The sequence below is a fragment of the Mirounga angustirostris genome, unplaced genomic scaffold (assembly GCF_029215605.1).
Source record: "Mirounga angustirostris isolate CCGP_5_RB_7025 unplaced genomic scaffold, mMirAng1.0.hap1 SCAF_1, whole genome shotgun sequence".
NCBI lineage: Eukaryota > Metazoa > Chordata > Mammalia > Carnivora > Phocidae > Mirounga > Mirounga angustirostris.
In genome coordinates, this window is record NW_026991709.1 from 19,179,949 (window position 1) to 19,204,157 (window position 24,209).

At 37.6% G+C, this 24,209-nt stretch overlaps 1 long non-coding RNA gene and 2 pseudogenes across 1 annotated transcript in view; all 3 read left to right on the top strand.

The window, feature by feature from the left end:
• LOC129045358 (uncharacterized) overlaps window positions 1-24,209 on the top strand; it is a 77,913-nt gene that overhangs the window by 35,966 nt on the left and 17,738 nt on the right. The window contains exons 2-4 of the long non-coding RNA XR_010407851.1: window positions 5,125-5,262; window positions 9,726-9,862; window positions 20,482-20,720. This is a non-coding gene — a long non-coding RNA (uncharacterized LOC129045358). The remainder of the gene's footprint in view (window positions 1-5,124; window positions 5,263-9,725; window positions 9,863-20,481; window positions 20,721-24,209) is intronic.
• LOC123834494 (large ribosomal subunit protein uL30-like) lies at window positions 999-1,680 on the top strand (annotated as a pseudogene).
• On the top strand, window positions 11,988-12,119 carry LOC123834900 (U2 spliceosomal RNA; annotated as a pseudogene).

Here is a 24,209-nt window from a genome sequence, read left to right on the forward strand (position 1 = left end):
ACTTTTGAAACCTTTAATATCAATGCCACTATCAGAACTTTCCAAGGATGTTCGACATTTAATTTCCCAAATTAGGCTGTGAAAGTTCAGGAGACAGCCTGAGTTTACAAGCATTGAGCCTGGCTTTGTCTTACCTGCTTCCTCAGTGCTATTGTAACCGTTAAGTTTTCTGTTACTATGATGTGTTTTGCCCTTTTATTTATTTTAGCCAGCGGACACACCTTTTCCTTTTCAAACTAGTGTGTCAATGGCCTTTCCTTGTAATAACAGTTGACATAATCCTGTTGAGCTTTAAGAAAACACTACCAAGGAAAACACTGGCTGTTTCTAACTTTCTCAGACCTCTGCAAAGAGGGAAGCAGGTCTCAAACCAGGGTCAGGTGGAGAAAGAGATATCAGTGGGTGCAACTAAGAATTTCAGGTTCTCAGGCATACTTCTCTTTGCTTTGGATTTACTTCCTAGCCTCTGGCCTAGGATACTGAATTGTGACAATAATATTTTTCACCTGTCCAGTTGGCAAATGTTTCAAACAAGCAATAACAACACATTGCTGGCAAATACTCAAGGATATGAGCATTCCAGTACTTTGGTGATGGAAGTGTGAATTTTTCTACTATTTTGGCAAATAAATCTGGCAGCAATAACTTGAATTAAAATGACTGTATGTCAGATAGCAACCCTAGTTCATGAATTCTAACTCACATTAAAAAAAGCACCTTTGATAAAGGACATATATAGAATAATGCCTTTTGTAACATTGTTTGTTGCATCAATAAAGCATAAACAATCTGACTGCCCATGAATAGGGAATTGAATAAAACATGCACACATACACGCACAATGGAAAATGATGTATTGCGATCTATCAGTGTCCCAAACAAGAGAGATGTTTACAATATATAGTGAGGTGAAAAAAAGCAAATTCTAAGTAAAGGGGATAATATCAGCCTGTTACAAAAATTAACAGGTTATGTGGTTCTTTTTTCTGGCTGGGACCATGCAAGGTGCAGAAGAGAAGAAAAAGATGGTCCCTGCTATGCCAGGAACCCTTAAAAAAAAAAGCACAGAACTGAACATTGAGAGCTTAAGAAAGAAATTTACCCAAAAGATGTTTTGAAAAACAAGGAAAAAGCTTATCTATGAAAAAGGTAAGCTATCTCAAAGAATATAGACAGATGTACAGACCTGCTACAAGAATAGCTAGGATGGCAAGAAAGTCCGGCAACGTCTATGTACCTGCAGAACCCAAATTGGCAACTGTCATCAGGATCAGTATTAATGGTGTGACCCCTAAGTTCTGAAAGGTGTTGGGGCTTCTTTGCCTTCAATGGTACCTTTGTTAAGCTCAGCAACGCTTCAGTTAACATGCTAAGGAACCATATACTGGAAGGGGGTATCCAAACTTGAAGTCAGTAAATGATGTGTTTTCTTTCCCGGTTATGGCAAAATCAAGAATTGATTGCTGAATCTCTTGGTAAATATGACATTGAATGGAGGATCTGATTCATGAGACCCACACTATTGGCAAATGCTTTAAAGTAGCAAACAACTTTCACTGGTTCTCCCAATTATCTTCTGTATGAGATGGGTTGAAGAAAAAGACCATTCATTTTGTAGAAGGTAGAGATGCTGGCAACAGGGAAGACCAAATCAACAGGCTTATTAGAAGTGTCAAATAACAAAAATTCAACCAAGTAAATTTTTAAAGATCTAATGGGCTTTGTTAATTGATTTATGAATGGAGCAGCATTCCATCTAGCAAGTAGAAAGGAGCTCCAAAGACTATAGAAAAAGAAAGGTAGAGAGGGAGTGAAGGAAAGGAAGTTATAAGCAAAGAATCCATTATTCTAGGTAAGGTCACCTTCCTAGGGGGAGTGAAGGGGCTTATCAGGAAATTCCCTAGTGCTGACCAGGAAATTCTCATGTCGATTGGTTAAAGGTTACATTTTCAGGGGGTTGAAACTGCAGTTAGGTTAGGTGTTAAGTCTTGGTTTACTGACCTGGGGCCTTAACCTAAGTGACACCGCTTTTGGGTCTGTGGTTTTCTTTTTAACAGAAGAATGAACTAAGGTATCTTTCATGATTATATTTGTAATCTGGTCAGTTAATAAACAGTGACAGCTTTCAAATCAAAATGTAAAACAAACAGCAACCCCCCCACCCCACCAAAATAAACAGGTTATGTGATTGACCAAAGAGAGAATGGGATGAGTACTCACCCAATTCTTCATATTTGATACCTAAGGGAGGTATAGGGGAATTTCCTTCCTTCCTTCCTTCCTTCCTTCCTTCCTTCCTTCCTTCCTTCCTTCCTTCCTTCCTCCCTCCCTCCCTCCCTCCCTCCCTCCCTCCCTCCCTCCCTCCCTCCCTCCCTCCTTCCTTCCTTCCTTCCTTCCTTCCTTCCTTCCTTCCTTCTTTCCTTCCTTCCTTCCTTCTTTCCTTCCCTCCCTCCCTTATTATCTCAGAAAAGGGAAGACACAGGAGAAAAGAAAAAGTGGAACACCATTCCGGCAAGGGATGCTAGGTGAGAGGAGTGCTGGATACCAGTATGGCAGCCAGCCTTATTACCTCCCCCTTAATGGGAGCAGAGGGCTTCCTCTCACTTTCTGAGCATAGAGATTTGGAGAAGGATGTTGATGGAGGAGGAAAATGGCTGGACCACCCAAGTTGTCTACAGTTACTGACAGCCCTTCTTTGTAGAGTTGTCTTTAGGTTGCCCAGAGCAAGTCTCCTCCTAGTTATGTACATCCGTGAAGCAATATCTTGCTTCAGGAGAAGTTCTGCCTTTACCTGTGCCAAGCTCATGTTCCTAGGTTGGGAAGGATAAAGTCAGTAGAAGGTTACTGATGGATGAAGGTACATCTACTCGAGGTATGAGTGGAAACTTCTTGATGGGTCAAGAAATTTGCCAGACATCTATACTTTTCTTCTCACCCCACCCACAGAGCTAGGCACCAATGTGCGTGGATGTCACTGTCTAAAGATTTTCTAGGAGAAGAATATAGCACAATAATATTTGAAGTTATTAATCCATGCTTTTTCTTCTCGCTTTATCTATATATCTATATCTATATCTAAATCTAAAACTATATCTATATCTATTTCTGTATCTATATATATGTCTTTTACCCCTTATTTGTGCATATAGTTGGTGCTGGGGAAGTGTGAGCCAAGGTAATATTTCTGGCTGTTAATTTCCAATAATGCAAGTCTGAAGAAGTCAGGCAAGATTACCAGAAAAGGCCAAATGTAGGATTTGTGGGCACTGACAAGTGTTTGGGCCAGAAACATGACGGGAGGTGAATTTTCCAAGCTAGAAGGAGATTCCCATGGGAACAGGGCAGTGTAAGGAGGAGAAGGAGGAGTCTGTGGGAACAAGGAGATAGGGTCCTTGCCTGATTTCCAACTATATAAAGAAGAGAATAGTAAGACTCCATAGAGGAAATAGGTGCTTGGAATTGAGACAAAGGAAATTAAGAGGATCTGTTCTTCCAATAACAAACATTTTGGAATTATAAAGAATGTTGCAGAGTGCCTAGGTGGCTCAGCTGGTTGACCAACCAACTCTTGGTTTTGGCTCAGGTCATGATCTCAGGGTCCTGAGGTGGAGCTCTACGTTGGGGCTCTGCGCTCAGTGGGGAGTCTACTTGAGATTCTCTCTCTTCCTCTCCCTCTGTCCCTCCCCCCACTTTTGCACTTTCTCTCTCTCTCTCTCTCTCTCTCTCTCGCAAATAAATAAATAAATAAATAAATATTTTTTGAAATATAAGGAATGTTTCCGGGAGTCTAGAGTCTTTCATGGTTTCTCTCCCTTTCTGAAATCTTCCCATTCTTCAACACTACATCAAAAACTAATGATGTATTATATGTTGGCTAATTCAACATAATAAAAAAAATAATAAAAATCATGTTACAAAAAGATTACAAAAAGGAAAAAAAAAAGTAATGTTGAAATGAATATTCTAGAGTCCCTGTGCAAGAGTTTTTCTGTAAATTATACTTCAGAAGTTGACTACCTTTAAACTTTGCTAGATATTGTGAAAATGCTTTCAAAATTATACCAATTTGTGGGATGCCTGGGTGGCTCAGTCGGTTAAGTGGCTGCCTTCGGCCCAGGTCATGATCCCAAGGTCCTGGGATCGAGTCCCACATCAGGCTCCTTGCTCAGCAGGGAGCCTGCTTCTCCCTCTCTCCTTCTGCTTGTGCTCTCTCTGTCAAATAAATAAAATCTTTAAAAAAAATTATAAAAAAAATTATACCAATTTGCTCTCTCAATCCTTAACTTTCTCTTTTCAAATTTAAACTTTGCTCCCTATAGTAAAACTTCACTGTTCATTAATCATCAGGAATTAACATTAAAAATTTGAAAGTCCTGTTTCCCCTACTTCCTTACCACTACTTACTTTTGAATTTTTTCCAGTCTGAGGACATGAAAGGTACCTTGTTTTAATTTGCATGTTCCTATTACTAGCAAGTTACTTTTTTTTTTTTTAAATATCTTCATTGGTCATATAGAGATTCTCTTCTGTGAACGGAAGGTTTATATTAATTTCTTTTGGGGGCTTTTGTCTTTGTCTTACTTAGAAGATATTTTTCATTATTCTAGATTAAAATTATTTCTCAAATGCATTGTAACTATTTTCTCTGTCTGTAGCTTGTCTTTAAACTTTGTTTATGGTTTCTAATGTATAAAGTTTTTAAATGTTTATGTTATCAAATGTATTTAACTTATAGTTTATACTTGATGGTTTAGTCTTTTTTTTCTTCATAGACTTTATTTTTTAAAGGTTTAGTTTCATACAAAATTGAGCAGAAGATACACAGATTTCCCATATTCCTCCTGCTCCAATGCATGTATGGCCTCCCCTATTATCAACATCCCTATCAGAGTTGTATGTGTGTTATAACTGATGAACCTTTTTATATTTTAAGAAATCTTTCTTCAATATTATAAGATAGTCTTCTACATTTTCTTCTAGAACTTTTAAGGGTTGCTTTTAGCTTTTAAGTCTTTAGTCCATGTGGACTTTCTGTTTGCTTATGGAATAAGGAGGAATTTAATTTTCGGATATATTTTTAAATTTGTTCCTTAATCACATGGGGTCAACCCATTCTATTGACAGATTCACCTGCAGTTCTACCGAAAAATCCAGGACAGCAAAGCAGCTCCTAGCAGACATCAGGACCAGACATTGTGGGTAAACCACCAGACTCATCGATAAACCTCAGATGCCAAAGAGCAAACTAGTGGTGCTCCTTGAGTGAGTGAATGGTGTGACTTCTGTGGAATCTCTCATGCTGTGAACATTGGCTAATGGGAAACCAGGAACATCCACTGATTGAAAAAGGATATAACTGGGCTGTCCTCACAACTGGATATCAGGATCTGGATCAAAATAACCAACCAACTAGGAAATGTAGCCACAAAGATGGCAGAACTAATGTATCCAAAGAACTTTTTTTTTTTTTAAAGATTTTATTTATTTATTTGACAGAGACAACAGTGAGAGAAGGAACACAAGCAGGGGGAGTGGGAGAGGGAGAAGCAGGCTTCCCGCTGATCAGAGAGCCTGATGCGGGGCTCGATCCCAGGACCCCGGGATCATGACCTGAGCCGAAGGCAGACGCTTAACGACTGAGCCACCCAGGCGCCCCTCCAAAGAACTTTTTGAAGCAAATGTAGATAACCCAGAGGAAATTAGTTTCTGAATAATGTTTCTTCTCTGTCGTATCACTAACTTACTTAGCATATACTATAATCTTCTTTAAATTCTTAAAAAACAATATAGTGGAAAGGAAAAATCCTATTTTGATTATTTAGTTGGAAAAAGTAAAAATAAAATTTATATTATTTCTCTCCACTTCCAAAAAGAATAAAATAAAATCAATTTTAATAATTTGAGCAGAGATTAATACCATTTTTTTCCAAAATAAAATAATTACACAGAATTTCAGGTAATCTTAATATTTATACAGATTTTAAAAGAAAATAAAAGAAAACCTTGACTTACATAAAGCACTTATACTGATGATTTCTGAAGTAAATGAATCATATCAAAATTAAAAGTATAACTTAGAATCCAGTGTGATGTCTAAGATGAGTGTCAATTTAAGTACTTGAAATAGAGATCAATATTTGTAATAAAATTAAAAATAAATTAAAATAATTAGCTGGGAATATCCCACATGCATTCTAAATCCCCCAGTCGGCCTAGGTAATTTTTCTTATTCTTCCACAACACATGGCATTCTTTCTATGAATGACATCAGTTTGGAAATACCCTGTGGTTTTCTGAGTTATAAATGGATATCTCACTATGAACTCCTGATTATATTATGATTCATACTTTCACTTCTGTTTTTTAATGCTATCATTTTGAAAAGTGAAAATGAAACTGTTTCATTGGCCAACAGTGCACAAGGGAGAAGAAAAATAAGGTTGAGTGTAATGATTTACAAAATATTTAGGCATTATTGTCTGAGAATATTGTGAGAATAATTTCTTAAGGAAAAAACAGTGTAGTATTATGACAAAAATGCTCTCAGAGAGTTATTCTGGGACTTAATGATTATTGTCATAGTTCTGCTTTACATAGGAACTTCACTTATGATTTCGTTTGGCATCTATCTATCTATCTATCTATCTATCTATCTATCTATCTATCTATCTATCTATCATCTATCTATCTATCATCTATCTATCTATCATCTGTCCATCTATCTACCGATCCATTCACCTGTCTATAAATCTTTTAAAACTTTTTTTACCCATGGAACTGGGTTTTACCTTTAGAATTTGTTCTCTTTGCCTTTTACCTTTAGAATTTGTTCTCTTAATCAGTACACTATGATAGAAAGATGATGATAGCTACTTAGCTAGCTAGCTAGATACTAAATAAGAAAGAAAGGAAGAAAAAAAGAAAGAGAGGAAGAGAGAAAGAGAAAAAAGAGAGAGAGAGAAAGCAAAAAGAAGGAAGGAAGGAAGGATCATATGGAAAGTTCTAACATGATTCCAGGTTTGAGAGACTTTATTGAGACTTTAGGTTTCCTTAGGGCAGGGTCACACCTGCTCATTGCTGTGTCAGTTCCTGGCACATGGCAACATTCAACAAGTATTTGTTGAAAAAATGAACACAACAGGATAAAAACAAATTCTTGTACATCATGGTTTTCTGTGGAAAACCACAAGAAAAAAAAATGTCTTCTGAGTTCTCAGCACTAGAAAGTGACCATGAAGTATCAGGAATCTAATGAGATTCTTCTTTTACAAGATCCTTAAAATATCAATGCTCCTATCATGAGGTATGAGGTTGAAGACTAGATGCCTCAATGCTACGTGATTCGTTATTTAACATTACTTGTAGATTGAGAATTTTGCCAGAGATTATAAACCCTTTATAAAGATTAATGTGATTTAAAAAATCTTTCTATTAAATGTGAAATTTACCTTCTTGGGCTGCCTGTCACCAAATGGCAGTTCCTACCAAGGAATTATGTCTTATGGGTCAACATGTGTTTTCCTATAAATGAAGTAATTCCTCACCTTCAAATCTCCCCTGCCCAGACCAAATATTTTTTCTACCTACACTGCTTTGATGCTTGTATTTCAGATTTACCAACTCCTTTAGCTTAAGGCATTGAAGAATGATCTTAATATCACCTGTTTTTATTTATTTACTTATTTATATATATTTTTAAAGATTTTTTAAAAGTAGGCTCCATGCCCAACGTGGAGCCCAGTGTGGGGCTTGAACTCATGACTTTGAGTTCAAGACCTGAGTTGAGGTCAAGAGTCGGACACTTAACTGACTGAGTCACCCAGGTGCCCCTAAAGATTTTATTTTTAAGTAATCTCTACACTCAACATGGGGCTTGAGCTTACAACCTGGAGATCAAGAGTAGCATGCTCTACCAACTGAGCCAGCCAGGTGCCCCAATATCACCTGTTTTTATTTATTTATTTATTTATTTATTAAAAAGATTTTATTTATTTATTTGACAGAGAGAGACACAGCGAGAGAGGGAACACAAGCAGGGGGAGTGGGAGAGGGAGAAGCAGGCTTCCCGCGGAGCGGGGAGCCCGACGCGGGGCTCGATCCCAGGACCCTGAGATCATGACCTGAGCCGAAGGCAGTCGCTTAACCGACTGAGCCACCCAGGCGCCCTATCACCTGTTTTTAATCATCATTTCACCTTAAGATAGAGTAGTCTTAACAAAGTAGTTAGCCAGTCACTCTTCAGATTTCTAAGAGGTCAGAACACAGGAGAGATATGATTGTATAATGGTAAGGAGTAAAATAATGCCTAGAGGGCAGCACATTTATGAAGACTGTTCAGTACGAAATATAAAAGTTACTCCTTCCCAAAATTGTCTGGAGAGCCCTAAAACACCATTTAAAAATATTAGAACATCCTAATGTCAGTTACACCAAAAACCTGAGCTGAAAACTGAGAATAGCAGTGATACTAATAAAATTGTTCTTGTTTTAAGCCATTATGTTTTGTGATAGTTAATCAGCAATAGATTGCCAGAACAGAATCGCTAAAGATTAAATGGTTATTAATGAAAACAAAGTCAAATGGTGAGATTCTCTTTGAAAATTAAGGAAGTTAAAAGGAGAAATATGGAAGTCATCTTGAGGCAGAATAGTTTATAAATCATTAAAATTTGACTTGTAACCTGGTAAATATTTTTAAAAGAAATAATGTGTTAAACAGAAAGGGAGTTGGTCAGCCTGGCATAAGAAAGAATAAAAAAAAGAATTCATGAAGTACACTTTGGCAGAGAATTCTAGGGAAAATTTGTTCCCAAGTTTTTCCCTGTGTAATACTAGTTGTTGAAATTATAGCATTATTCTTTGCTTGATGCCATTGAACATCTTGTTTAAATCAACCCCCACTTACTCTGAATTCATTTTCACTAAGCAATATTTTGATTATAATTTGATTTCTGATATAGCTTTACAAGGAAGGAATGCTTTGGCTAGAGGACCCCTTGGCAGTTGTATCTCTCATCATAATTAATGTTTTTTTCCTCTGGTGTGTATAGAAGTCTCCCGAATCTAGTTTGTATGTTACAATTCCCAAGTTTGACTAAGCCGGGGACACTGGGAAGATTGAGTTTTCAAAGAGACAAGACTGAGCAGTGGAGTTTGGGCTGTGGTGGCCTCCCCAAGGCTGCTGCCACTTGGAGGAGTCCTCCCGGCCTCACCACTTGTGGGGACAGTGTGCAAGAGTACCCGGTAAGATGTGTGGCACAGAGTAGTGCCCCAAAAACATTAGTTTCCATCCCCAAGTGTTTTCTCTGACAGTTTATACAAAGAAGCAGCAGAGCAGAAGGAAAAAGAGAGCAGTTTGCGGAAGGAATGCTTTATTGACATATTAAGCTCTGATAGAAATCTCTCCTGTGATGACATATTGTGCCTTGTCAGGTGTTACAGTTAATTGTATGTGTCAAGTTAACTGGTTCACAGGGTGCCCAGACATTTGGCCAAACATTATCCTGGGTATATCTCTGGGAGTGTTTCTGGATGAGATTAACATTTGAATTGGTAGACTGAGCGAAGCAGATTGCCTCCCCCACCCCATGCGGGTGGGCCTCATCCAATCAGTTGAAGGCCTTGGTAGACCAAAAGTTTGGCCCTCCTGCACAAGAAAGAACTCCTTATGCCTGAAAGCCTTTGAGCTGAGGCAACAGTTTTTTTTTTTTTTCCCTTGCTTTCAGACTCTAACTGAAACATCAGCTCTTCCTGGGTCTTGGGCCTGCCAGTATTCAGACTGGGACTACATACACCATCAGCTCTCCTGTGGTCTCCAGTTTGGTGACTGAAGATCTTGGAACTTGTCAACCTCCATAATCATGTGAGCCATTTTCTTGTACTAAATCTCTTTCTCTGTCTATATACATCTGATTGGTTCTGTTTCTTTGGAGAATCCTGACTAAATAATTGAGTGTCTTCATCAAATGGCATATTACCAGAAAATTTTACTTTTGCCCGTGAATTAGGTATTTTAATGTATTTACTGGCAGGGGAAAAATATTTCATCTAAACTAGATTTTCTGTGACTTGGTGTGAATGTGTTTCCTATTTTTTTTTTCTTTACTGAGACTACATCCCATCTCATTAACACTTGTCAAATTTATTATCAGTAATGGAAAATTATATGCAGTAATGAACTTAAAAATTTGGTGTACTCTTATGTCAGAGATGTCTGTGGTATATCTTGCCTGGTTGGTTTTATTTGTGATGCTGCCCCATTTCCTTTAGCTTAACAGGCTCTTTCCTCAAATCCCCAAACTCAAATCTGACTCATCTCTCCACTGAACCACCCACTACAATGTCAACAGCTCCACGACTTGCAAGTCCTTCCAAAGTGTTTTAAAGAATGATTTATTAAAGGAAAATATACATCAACAAGTAGATATACTCCACCACAGCAGCATGAGACCATTCATTAATTCCACAAGCATTTTTTTAAGCAACTACCAATGCACCAAACTGGAGAAAGAAAGATGAAATAAACACAAACCATTTCCTTAAAGAGGGAAGATATATACAGGCTAAGAGGGAAAGAAAGTACTGGATGTTTATTGAGCATCTGTACTTTATCAGGTAGGTAGTCCATTAGGGGCTTTACAATGGATCTTCACGGCAGCTCTCTGAGGTAGGTACTCACGTGTGTATGAGAACACCTAGGGTCAGAGAAGTCCTCATTTGTGTATAAGAACACCTAGGGTCAGGGAAGTCCTCCTACTAGGAGAAATTATAACTAGCATTCACTGAGCCTCAGTGACAGGGCAGAGTTCAATCCCACCTCTTTTTTCTTCATTTTGTTGCTTTGTTCTAGATTGACACTGTGTGTTATGATAGCCACATGTGGCTATTGAACACTTAAAATGTGGCTAACCCAAATTGAGAAGAACTCCAAGGATAAAATACAAGCCGGATTTCAAAGACTTAGTATGAAAAAGAATGTAAAATATCTCATTAATAGTTTTTATATTGATTACATGTAGAAATGATAATATTTTGGATATAATGATTTATTAGTCAGTTTTCCAGAGGAACAGGACCCATATTATTTCTCTGCCTGTCTATCAACAAAGACAGAGAGACAGGAGAGGGAGAGGTGGGTATTTAAGCAATTGGCTTAAACACTTGTAGGGGCTGGCAGGTCTGAAATCTGCAGAACAGGCTGGTAGGCTGAAATTCAGGTAAGAGTTGATATTGCATTCTTGAGTCTGCAGGGTAGACCAGGGAGGTTGGAAACCCAGGCAGTGTAAGGGATTGAATTGTTGCCCCACCCCAGCCCCTGCCACCAATTCATATGTTGAAGCCCTAATACCTATTGTGAACATATTTGAAGATAAGGCCTTTAAGAGGTAATTAAAGTTAAATGGAGTCATAAGGGTGGGTCCCTACTCTGACTGGTGTCCTTATGAGAAAAGTAAGAGACATCAGTGATGCATGAGCACAGAGACAGCCATGGGAAGACACAGCAGGAAGGTGGCCCTCAGCAAGCCAAGGAGACCCCAGGAGAAACCAAACTGCCAAAACTTGACCTTGGACTTCCAGCCTCCAGAACTAAAATTTCTATTGTTTAAGCCACCCAGTCTCTGATATTTTATTATGACAGCTCTAGAATGAGTTCTTTGGGAAACCTCGGTCTTTTCTTTTAAGGCCTTAAGCTGATTGGATAAGGCCCACCCATAGAATGGCGGGTAATCTGCTTACTTAAATCTGATTTTTTTTTCAAAGATTTATTTATTTGAGAGAGAGAGAGAGAGGGCATGTGAGCAGGAGGAGGGGCAGAAGGAGAGGGAGAGAGAGAAAGAATCCTCAAGCAGATTCAGTGCTGAGCCTGGAGCTGGATGCAGGGCTTGATTCCAGGACCCCGAGATCATGACCTGAGCCCAAAACAAGAGCTGGCCGCTTAATCAACTGAGCCACCCAGGCGTCCCTTAAATCTACGGATTTAAATGTTAATCACGTTGGCCTTTTGGCTAAGATCAAGTGTAGTATCTGTTCTTATCAGTTAATCATGTCTAAAAAATTTTTTCACAGCAACATCTGGGTTGGTGCACGACTGAACAATTGGGCACCATAGCCTAGCCACAATGACACAAAATTAACCATCACACTTGGGCTCAATAAAATATACTATTAAAATCATTTCTACCTGTTTCCTTTTGCTTTTAAAATGTGCCTACTAGAAAATTTCAAATTGTGTATGTGGCTCACATTTGTCACTCACATTACATTTCTGTTGGACAGCACTGCTTGAGACATTTATGAAAATAGATAACAAGTTTCATGAAGGACACATGCACAGGGTGCCATGGGAGCATGGAAGAAATACGTTGACATCCGCTTGGGGCTGTTAAGGAGGGCTTTGCAGAGGTGGTGAGGTGATTAAAGCACTAATTCTGGAGCCCAAATGCTTGGGTTTGAATCTTTGCTCTGCCAACTCACTAGGTGGGTGGACCAGTGCAAGATATTTCCCCTCTCTGTGCTTTTCTTCATCTGTAAAGGGAGGGCAGTAATTAAGCCCTGTGCAAGGGGTCATTGTGAGGGTTAAATGAATTTATACATTTTAGCATTACAACAGTACCTGGGACAGGGAACCTCCTCAAATATTAGTTACAGAGGGTCATGCTTGAGCAGAATCAGGACAGAGGAGGGGCTGGACAGACCCCGAAGGGCTTATGGAAAAGGGATGAATTTCCAACGAGGGGAACATCAAACCCTCTTCTTTGGGCTTCATTTACTGTTTTACCACAGGGAAATCAGCTGCAGGGCCAAATTAGTCTATTCTGTGGCTTAGAGGTTGGCCAACTTGCACTGACTTTCTACATCATTCAGTGAATAACTGGCATACACTCGGCAAGGTGCCTTTTGGTCCTCATCGTACCTGATCTCAGCAGCACACAGTTGTGCTGACCACAGCCTTTTTTCCAGAACACTGGATTTTTAGCATGATTGTCTCCTGGTTTTCTCCCACCTCTGTGGGTGCTTCACCTTTGACTCCTTTGCACAGTCAGTCCTCTTCTGGACAAGCTCTGTCCTCTCTCTCTCTTCTCATTCTGTGCTTCCCCACAGAACATCCGATACACACTCATGTAAGACTGTATTTACCACAGATACAGCACATGACTCACAAGTTTGCATCTATAAACCAGACTTTTCCACTCAGCTTCCAATCTGAATAGTCAAATGCCTACTTGGTTACCTCCACTGTATGTCTCAGAGACATCTCATATTCAACATGTCCTAAAATGCATTCACCTGCTCCTCATCACGTATCTCTTGTTCCTTTTCAGTGTTCCCAACTTGTATCTTACAAGCCAGAGACTTATGATTTATCCTTCATCCCTCTCTCCTTTATTGTCCAAATTTAACCTGACATCAAGACTTACCAAAAGAATAGAGGAGCTCATGGAGATCCAAGAATCTACCATAATTATAACTCTCTTTGAGAGAAAATGGCTTGAAGCAGTATCTTCCTACAAACTTTGATGTGACTCATGGCAATTATTCATGTTGAGTGGAAACAATGGGCACAATGGATTAGACCAGGGATCGGGAGATAGTCTGTTAGAGAGGAGACTAGAAATCATGTTGACCAGGAGAGATGACCACATTTTCTGAATTTCCAGTTCCTAGTCTGTCTGTAAGAGGCCCTGCTATACTTTATTTCGCACCTATGAATATCCATGAAATTTTCCTTTTTGTAGCTTTCTAATAAAACTCTTATTTGCCCTTATTAAGGAAAACTTTTCCTCACCGTCAAACAATCCCTGACCAAGACAAGAATTAAATGGGATGATGTATGAGTTCTTTTCTTTTGTTTTCCTTTGTAAACTATAAAGACAAGTATGAGGAGCAGCTATTCTTTCTTTCTCTTGTGAAACTTGGCTTTCAGAATGGAAATTTATTTCATGTTGGCCAATTAGATTGTGAAAAACCAAGCAGAAAAAGATGTTGCTATAATGAAGTATGAAATGCATGTTATTAAATGGGTTTTGTCTTAAGACAATCAGCATAAATGCACAAGCAAACATTATTCATTTGCAATCCAGAAACTTTTAAAGTCATTCAGCTGCATTTCCCCTTTTTCCTTCAGAAAGGATTAATCTGAGCTCCTACATTTATGGACAAAGAGATCACCTCTGGTCACACTTCAAAATTTAGTTGTACAGCTATGAAATCAATTGGCCTAGACCTTAAATCTCATTCCTATGAAAAGGTTTTATCATTGTAGCTGTATGAACGAGTGTTTTTAGAAATTTTTTTTTTGCTAAATGTTGTTGAAAATGTTGCAAATGCATTTCTTTTATTTACTTCATAAACTTTTTATTGGCCTTCAGAGGGGTTCATTCAAGCAAAGATTGAGATGAACTTAAAGGGTAAAGATCTGAAATCAGAAGAATCACCTTTTCTTTTTTTCCTTCTTTCTCTCTCTTTTTCCTTCCTTTCCTCCCTCCCTCCCTTCCTTCCTTCCTCCCTCCCTTCCTCCTTTCGTTCCTTCCTTTTTCTTTCTATTCTTCATATCTCTCTAATATCTTGTTTTTCCTTATCTATGCATAAGGAGATCTGAGGTTGACCTACATTTTCTTTTGTAATCTTGTTCAGTTATTTAGAGCAGATATCTTAATCTTTTTTGTTATCCCTGGTACCAGATGTCAGTGGGGGTATAGAACCATTTTGGAACTTTCCCAAGGGTAAATGATGAGTGTGGGGAAGAGCCTGTAAGAAGATTGATGTCTCTTGTTCAGAGCTCCAAGGACAATATCTCTGAATTGAGAGTAAAGCTTGCATTTGAGGAATGTTTCTTATTCCTGACAAACAGCATATTGCATACAATGGAATATAGATTTTTAATGGTGATGAGAGAGGGACTGACTGGGCTAGGAGGAAACTATTATGGGATAAAAGCCCAAACCTTCATGAAAGTATATTCCTTAAAGCTAAGTTTGAGATTTTGCATAGCCCGTAATGAATGCTTGCAATAATTCATTCTTTTTTTTTTTTTTTAAAGATTTTATTTATTCATGAGAGACAGAGAGAGAGAGAGAGAGGCAGAGGGAGAAGCAGGCTCCCAAGGAGCAGGGAGCCTGATGTGGGACTTGATCCCAGGACCCCGGGATCATGACCTGAGCCGAAGGCAGACGCTTAACCATCTGAGCCACCCAGGCGCCCTAATTCAGTCATTCTAAGATCAATAAAATGTATTAAGATTCTGAAAGCTCCACACGTTCTCTGTCTGCTTACCATTGCTTCAAGAGTTCATTAAGCACTGCTATCAACAAGGGGGCACTAGTAACAAATGTCTATACCCTTTGAATATCTACTATGTTATCAGTTACCAGTTTGATAAAATTGGTAAAATGATGCCATTTTGTCAGATTTCAGGTACTATGTCAAAGCCTCACTATGAACTATTTCATTTTAATCCTAAAAAAATCCTAAAAAGAAAATATATTGTATATTGAATATATTGTATAAATACAGAGGATGGAATTTAAATAGGTCTGCCACCTACACACACACACACACACACACACAATTATTAAATAAGTTGAAGTTTTGGGATTCAAATCCAAATTTATTTCATTGTAGATCTGGTGCTATTAACTAATATAGGCTACTGCTGCCAGATACCTTTTTTTTTTTTTTTTTTAAATTCGTTCAAGGTACTAAGATTCTAGTTATACTGGTAGACCAGTATACTGCTTAATTATTCAAGCAGGTTATTGTGGAGGAAAGTGTAGACATTAAAAAAACATGATGGCAGGCACCTAAACTTGACTGATGGGATGAGATATGGCATCCTGGAGAAGGTGATCATTCTGGATGAGTAAGAGTCAGTCAATACTGATGGAAGAAAACCATATTTCAGGCATTGGGAAGTGTATGTGCACATATTGAAAATGCCACATTGCTTTTGTTGAGTTGGGATCCAGAGTAGAAATTGAGTGGCCTTGGATGGGAGTGGAGAGGTGGGTAGGGACCTTGTATAAGACCATTGTATAACACCCTTAAAGGATTGGAATTTACCTATATATCATAGGAAGACTTTGAGGATTTCATGAATAAGAGTAACATGCAGATTTGAATTTTAAAAATATCACTTTGGAGATTGTGTGGAGATTAGGTTTGAAGTGACTAAGATTGGAGGCAGGGAAAGCAGATTTTGTTAAGAAGTAATTTATGCAAGAAAAGATGAGGCCCTACATATGCAAAGTGATAATACAGAAGAAAAAGAGGAGATCTGAGGGATGTTTGGGAATTGAATTTACTGAATTTGGTGATTGGATGGAATGTGAAGAGGAGATGAATAAATAAAAAAACCTGCAAAGATGATTGCTAGTTTTCTGTCTTGATTGACTGTTTCATCAGAGGGGTGGCTACATAAGAAGAACAGGTTATTGGGAAAATGTTGGGGCACCTCTACAGGACACCCAGATGAGGAGGCTTAGAGTTGTAGAAATGGATCTGGAACTCTGAAGAGAGGCCCAAGCTGAACATATGCTTTGGAACTTATCGGCAATAAAGGTGGTAATTCAAGTCATTAGAGAGGATGAGTTTTTTTAGGGATAGTATGAAGAAAGAGAAAAAAGAGGATGCATAGTAGAAGAAGGCCCAACATTTAAAGGATGTGGTGGAGGAAGAAGAGCCTGTGAAAAGTAAAAAGCAAGAAGACCCAGGTAGGTTGAAAGTAATCCAGGGCTAACTATAGTCAATAAAACAAAAGGAGATAAGAACTCCAAAAGGGGTATTTGGGGAACAGCTTCAAATTCCATGGAGAAGTGAGAAAAGATTGAAAAGCATAATTTGAATTTAGCAACAGAGGTATGATTGAAATAACGTTTCTGTTCACTTTGATAAAAACTCTTGTTCCTCAGTCTTTTCACTGGGATAGGGTTTAGTGTGATTAGAGGTGGTTAGGGAGAGGGGTATTAGCTTGGGGTTTGCACACCAATGCAATATCCATGAAGAGGTAGCATGGTAGAAAAGGGTTTCTTTTGGCTCCTTGAAGTAAAATTACTGAAATCAAATTTATATACTCCATCTATTTGTGCACCCCACCCATGGACATCAAGGGATTGCTCCTTGGAAGGAGACTGTTGCAGAAATAAGGGTTTATCCTTTTCTACCTTCAGAGCCTCTCTAAGAATAATCTATGCAGCAAACACTGTATGAAGAAATGTATTTTGAATATCAGAAGTTGTGGGGGTCCATATTATGTGAATGTGTAAATTAGTTTTAAGAATATAACTTACACCAATCACGGTAAGACTGTGCTCTTATACCTTGTGACACTCTGCAATGAATCAAATCAAAGCTTTTAACGGTTGAGCTTTAAGTCTGATAAGTGTGTGTTTGGACATTGCCTCATATATTCTGGGTGATCTTAGGCAAATTACTTTATCTGAGTTCCAATTTTCTCATAGGTGAAGTGAGAATGGTAATATCCACCTTGTAAGATTTTTTTTTTTTTAAAGATTGTATTTATTTGAGAGAGAAAGTGAGCAAGAGAGAGAGTGCATAAGCAGGGGCAGAGGGAGAGGAAGAGGGAGAAGCAGACACCCCTGCTGAGCAGGGAGCCTGATGCGGAGCTTGATCCTAGGACCCTGGGATCATGACCTGAACCGAAGGCAGACACTTAACCGACTGAGCCACCCAGGCGCCCCAAGATTTTTTAAGTAGTTAAAAAGGTAATGTACATTAAGCATTTAGAACAGTTCTTTGCACATAACACTGCTCAATAAATGTTAACTACTATTATTTCTATTCTAGTTAACTTTTCTTCTCTGCTTTGGGACCCATCCCTGATTGAGGCTTTTCAGGCATTGCTCCCACACCTCACCACACCCCACCCTCCTTAGGGTTCTCAACCAACCTTCCTTCCTTCCTTCTTCCTTCCTTCCTTCCTTCCTTCCTTCCTTCCTTCCTTCCTTCCTTCCTTCCTTCCTTCCTTCCTTCCTTCCGCCCTCCCTCCCTCCCTCTCGCCCTCCCTCCTTCCCTTCCTCCTTCCTTCCCTCCCTCCCTCCCCCCCTTCTTTTAAAGAATTTTTTTCTTGACCTTAGTTATGCCTAGAGGTCAACTACTTAAAACAATTCAACTTTTTTTCTTTGGATCCTGATACCTATTTAATAAACTTTGAATTTATTTTCTTCCTTTTCATGACCAACTCTTCAATAAATAGTCTACGCTCACTCTCATTTTTCTATTATCTGTTTTGTTTGTAAACTTTGGAAGGGAATTTTAGCCTCCTGAATCTGCTTGTGGGAAGGTCATTAGTGACCTCTTTCCAGTGAAAATCAATGGCCTTTTAAAAACCCTCACCCTCTTGGGCTATTCAGCTGCATGTGATTCTGTTTAGAACCCCTTCCTTGAAAACCTCTTACCCATCTTTTGTGTGGCACCATAACATCCTCACTTTTGTCTTCTTTTCCCTTCCACATCCCAGTCATTGGAGTTTCTCAAGAATTAGTCTTTCACTTTCTCTTCTCTTTTATACACTAATTTCTCCACAGAGTTTCATCTACTGAGAGTTTATACCATAACCTTGATGATGAAAAATATCAAGTCTACCTTTGTGCTCTGAGTTTTTAACTTGTATCTCACCTCCATATTTCAAAGCACCTAGAAACCCTGCTATCTTCCTGTCCTTCAGCAAGTTAAGTGCAATTGTCATGCCTTTTTTGGGCTTTACTATTTTCTAGCCAATAAGATTTCTTCCTTTTCTATATTTCTTTTAGGCTGTACCATTCAGTTTAGTATCTGCCTTAAACTGTTTGAAAACCACTATTATATGTAGCTTCTATGTACTTTGAGAATAGTACTCAGATTGATATTTCTTATGTCAAACTTAAGTACTTGATAATTAATTACTGTGTCTACTTTTTACAAATGTCAGTGTTGTGGATCAAACACAAAACATAGGTGAACATCAGAGTAGAAATAGTTTTACCTCCTAAAGTGGCGTAATAGTTATTTAGGAATTTGTGTTTATTGTCAAGCTAAGTTTATTTAATAATATTAAGAGGCATAATTAGAATATGAGATTTAAGTGTATTAAATATTGAGGGTTGTATGAAACAAACATACTAAACAAATGTGTTTCCTCTTTTCAAAAATTATTTGGCACTGGAACTTAATATCATATGTTTCTTCATAACCCTGGTTAAGAAACGAATAGGAATTTTTTTTTCTGGAAATTAGAATGGGATATTTAGCAAACATTTTCTGACTTGCAATTTGGAGACTGCAATTAATTCTCAATATAATTTACTTTAATTAAAATCCACTCCAATCTGGTTTGTGTAGCTAATGAGGAAAAAATCCATGAGTGGCAAGTTTTATGTTGAAAAAATATTTTGGGGCGCCTGGGTGGCTCAGTTGGTTAAGCGACTGCCTTCGGCTCAGGTCATGATCCTGGAGTCCCGGGATCAAGTTCCGCATCGGGCTCCCTGCTCGGCAGGGAGTCTGCTTCTCCCTCTGACCCTCCCCCCTCTCATGCTCTCTCTATCTCATTCTCTCTCTCAAATAAATAAATAAAATCTTTAAAAAAAAAAAAAAAAAAAGAAAAAATATTTTGTTTTGTTTGGTATTGAGCTAAGCTTTCCTAAACTTTCATGTTTTTGATTTGAAAAGATCCAAACTAAATCTCAAATAAACTGTAGATTTAGTAAACAAACAAACAAACAAACAAAATGACCTCCCTGATACAAATCCACACAAAAAGGAAACGATTTTTCATTGCTTTGAACAAAAGGATTATTTCCCTTATTTCTAAGCTAGTATTCCGTTGCCAGTATCAGAAAATACATAGACTTGCTTGTGTACTGTCTGGTTAAAAAATGACTAAGATTCTATTCTGGACAAGGTCATTTGGAAGGCCTCTTGTTGGTGGTCAAACAATAATTATGATACTATTTAGGGCTATATGTTGGAATATTGAAAGCTCAATTTGAATTCTTGTTAGCAGCTGAGTCACTGCAGGATCTCTCAAGTGACTTTTATTTTTGCACCTTGATTTTCTCTATCACAATTCAAAGGGGGAATTTTGATCAGAAAATATAATAAATTGCTTAATAATGAGAAAAATTTGAAGACAGAAAAAGGGGAAAAAACCCCCCCAAAACTAATAAGGTCTTGTTAGGAATTTTGCCAGCTAAGAGATGAAGGCCAAAAGTGGGTAAGTTAACAACTGAGACAGTTGGACAACACCAGTATTTTATGTGAGTCTATCCAAAAGAAATATGTCTCCAAGATGGCATATTTCTGGCCCCAGGTACCAGCTTTATTTGATGCTTTGCTATTGTGCTTTCATTTATTCACTTCTTTAGGTCTATCAAACAGATGTGTACTAAATTAAATACCATCTATGGGATAGAGTGCTAGTGATTGGTGCTACCGGTAAAGTGTGTGATGGTGTTACTTGCTAAATTCTTCTCTTTCATCCTCACCCAGGCCTTATTCCAAGATGGGAGCCATCTTGTGGGTTAATATTTTGGAGATTGTGGGATCCATGGAATTTGCAGTACTGGGAAAATGTGCTTCTGGCTTTTGAACCCATCATCCTATTTCCTTTGTTGCTTTTATGCTACTGGAAACAGCAAGGAATTCAGGACTAAGAGGCAGAGCTTGGGAGAGTCTGCAACTTATTTTGAATAACTTTGGCTCCGCTGGAGAAGGAGGAGATGACCAATGTGAGTTCCACTTGTGTGTTTGGAGGGGGTGGGGGGTCTGCTGCCAAGACTATGCTTAACAGTTTTGTGGTATATGTTTAGGTGGTAGCTGAGATTTAGAAGATGGGAGACTCAAAAGAAAGTAGGCACAACCCTGTTTTAATATTTTTCCCTACTCTCATGAATCGCCTGTGTTAGTCCCTTTCAATTCATGGGGTAATCTTTAAAAGACCACAGAAGGAATGGGTTTATAGGTGGGTCAATTCTTTTCAAGAAGAGATTTTTATTCCACTTGTACTTTTCTCTGTATCTTGTCTTCTTTCTCTCTCTTTCCTTCCTTTTGTTGTTACGCTCTGTGTACCTTCAAAGATCTATTCCTTTTATTTATAAAAAATTTAAGAACTTTAGAGGTTTATAAAAAAGCATAAAAATGAACAATAGAATGTTTCTCCTTTTATAGTTAGGTTTATGAAAATATAGAGGAAAATGACTTGGTTGGAAATAGATTGATTCTATGAAGCTAAGATAGGAAGGGCAGAAGAGAAGAGAATTTCCATGGCATTTTATATAAAGTCCAAGTTATTTCCCTAGGGACTTGTCAGGTCTGAAGGATATTTTCTACATAGGGAGGAGACTGACTGCTATACAACTGGTAACCTCCTAGGGTGTGTCCCCAGGCCATACCTACTTCTCTAGGCTTCTCTGACCTAGTGTAAGTTATAATCAGAGGGGAATTTCCTTATTTGAAGTCTTGTCACTTCAGTGACTTTCTAAGTAGAAATGGGAGAACCCAGAAAAGTTTTCAAAAAAGTTTTAGTTCTTCCTGGAAATTACGTGTTTTTTTTTTTTTCTTCCTTCCTATATGTCATTTGGATGTGAGGAACTCTTATTGCCTTTGGAATAAATATGAAACAGTTCTCTGGAAAAGTGAACTTGATTTTGGAAGAATATTCCCTTTTTTCTCTAGTGCCTTCACAATAAAATGTATGTTCAATATAACTGAGGAGAAAGACTACAAACGTTGCTTTTTATTCATGTGTATGTATTAAGTATAATGAAGGTAAAATTTGGGTACTTAAGAATATAAAATCAACACACTCTTCAATTTTCTTACTACTTAAAAAAAGTGTATACTATGGACAGCTATCTAGAAATTTACTTCAAATTTCCACTGACTATCTTACGTAGTAACAGATACTATCATATTCCTTTTCTAAAAAGTAAAAAAGGAAAGTGACAAAGAACAATGTTTCATGGGCCACTGATTAAAGGACTCAACAAGATTGTGTCTAGTGGGTGTGTGGGTGTATAAGAGTGAGTGAGACAGAGAGAGAGAGAGAAGAGAACATAGAGGTGTTTGGTGGGATAGAATATTTGTCATAGTAATTTAAAAAATTCTATAGCTATGTTTTTATTTCCTATGATACATGAGTAAGTTCTGGTCACAAACTTTTAACTCAATTTATTATTTAGATTTGATTTTTGTGTTTCCCTTTAACTAAGTGTCAAGATGATCACTCTGTTGGCTAAAAAGGATTTGACAAAATTAAGATAATTATTTATAATAATATTAGATCAATGAATTAGACCAGAATCATCCTCTCAAAGGTTTTAAAGTGGTCGAAATTAAATCTATTCAAACGTTGTGCCATAAAATAATGAAAAACAGACTGGTTAAAGGGACAGTATCAAGATAGATACATTTAAAATGTGAAACTATTCTCTTCATATTGAAATATCCATTAATACTTATGTTTTCATATAGGAAAACCAATTTCCCAGAATAGTTCTTTTTCTGATTTTTAAAGTGTTAGCTATTAGGGCATGAAACTGACCTCATTTTTGATGCCCATAAGTATGTAACATGTTAATAAACTCAGGCATCACTTTTCTTCCTTTCTAGTTTAACTCTTGAATTAAAAATTTTTTCCATACTGATTGCTGATTGATCCCAGCATACTTCTGTGCCTAGCATGAGTTTTGAGGCTTTGCAATATTTTCCAATGTAATTTAATATAAATAGAAAGTTTACTTGTAAGTCCCTTGATGTTTGGGATTAATATGTAGCACAATGTTTGGCCCATAATAGATACTCAGTAAGTGTTTGTTGAAAGAATGAAATTTTCAAATTGACTATTCTGGATGGATTGGCTAGCTTGAATTTGCTCCCTGAAAATTATATTTTCTAAATTTATATACTATTTTGTAACTTTCTGCTTTAAGTCATAACTAAGCCTAGGCCTCTTAAGTACAGATGTACCTGAACCAATCCATCACCAATTCTACAAAAATTATTGAAGAAGTTGTCCAAAGATTATTCCTTTGGATAAGTATATCACATATTAGTTGGTATTCAAATTATATAGTAATCCACACATAAAAATTAAACTTTACAAAGAATGCAAAATTAAAAGTGAAAACAAAATATCCAACCTTACTACACATGACTTGCTGAATTGAGAATGCAGACAAGCTACTGTGGGGTCAATGTACTTACCAAGGTCAGGTTCAATTAGCAGCCAACACCATAAGCCCTGCACTTAGAGTGCTGATTAGATGGACATACCCATCATCAACTCCATAAAATGCTTGCGGGCTCTAGGAACCCCAGACACATATTAAAGAAGAGGATGTTAACTTATAAAAGAGCAACTGGACTCCTGTATTCCCCTCTATTTCTATATAGAGGTGATGTTTGTGGTGAATAAAGCCTTAACATCCATAAACATCCAAATAATTCCAATAAGCTATTTAAAATTTATACTTGCTAGGCACTTCCAGAATACTTGTAATGTTTTAGATCCTGATCTGGATTACAATTACTTGAGGGGTTCAGTTCATAAAAATGTATCAAGCTTTACACTTTTGGTGTGTGCACTTTTCTGTATGCATACTATACTTCAATAAAAGATTTTTCTTAAAATTCAAAAAAACCCTTATACTTTCTAGATTATGGAAATGAACAACTTTTCCTGGAACATTATCTACTGTTTCAGGACAGATAAAATAATCAAATGTCTTAGAGATGCAGTATTACACCTCCTGGATTTTTTGTTTTCTCTTAATCGATGAACCTGTGACTTGTCTACTATAGAACGCTCCGAATCTTCTTGTAGGTTATAGAATTCAAGGAGATTATAAATATCACTCACTCACTCACTCATTCCTTAAATCATTCACCAAATATTGAGAGTCTCAATAGGCTTGTACCGAGGGTAGAGAAATAAAACAAACAACCCCCCCAAATCCCACACACCTATATAAACGAACAAAACCATAAGTAGCTTGTCTTCATAGGATGAACATAAAAAAGTTCTTATACATAAAAAAAGTTATTATGAAGGAAAAGCGTAATGCACTGTCATCAGATATAAAAGTTGGAAGGAACAAATAAGGAAAAGAGAAGTACACAGCCTCCTGGTGTGTGTGTGTGTGTGTGTGTGTGTCTGTTTCGAGCCATTCCATGCACCTAGAATGCCCCCTTCAAGGGTACATCACTGACCACAGCCC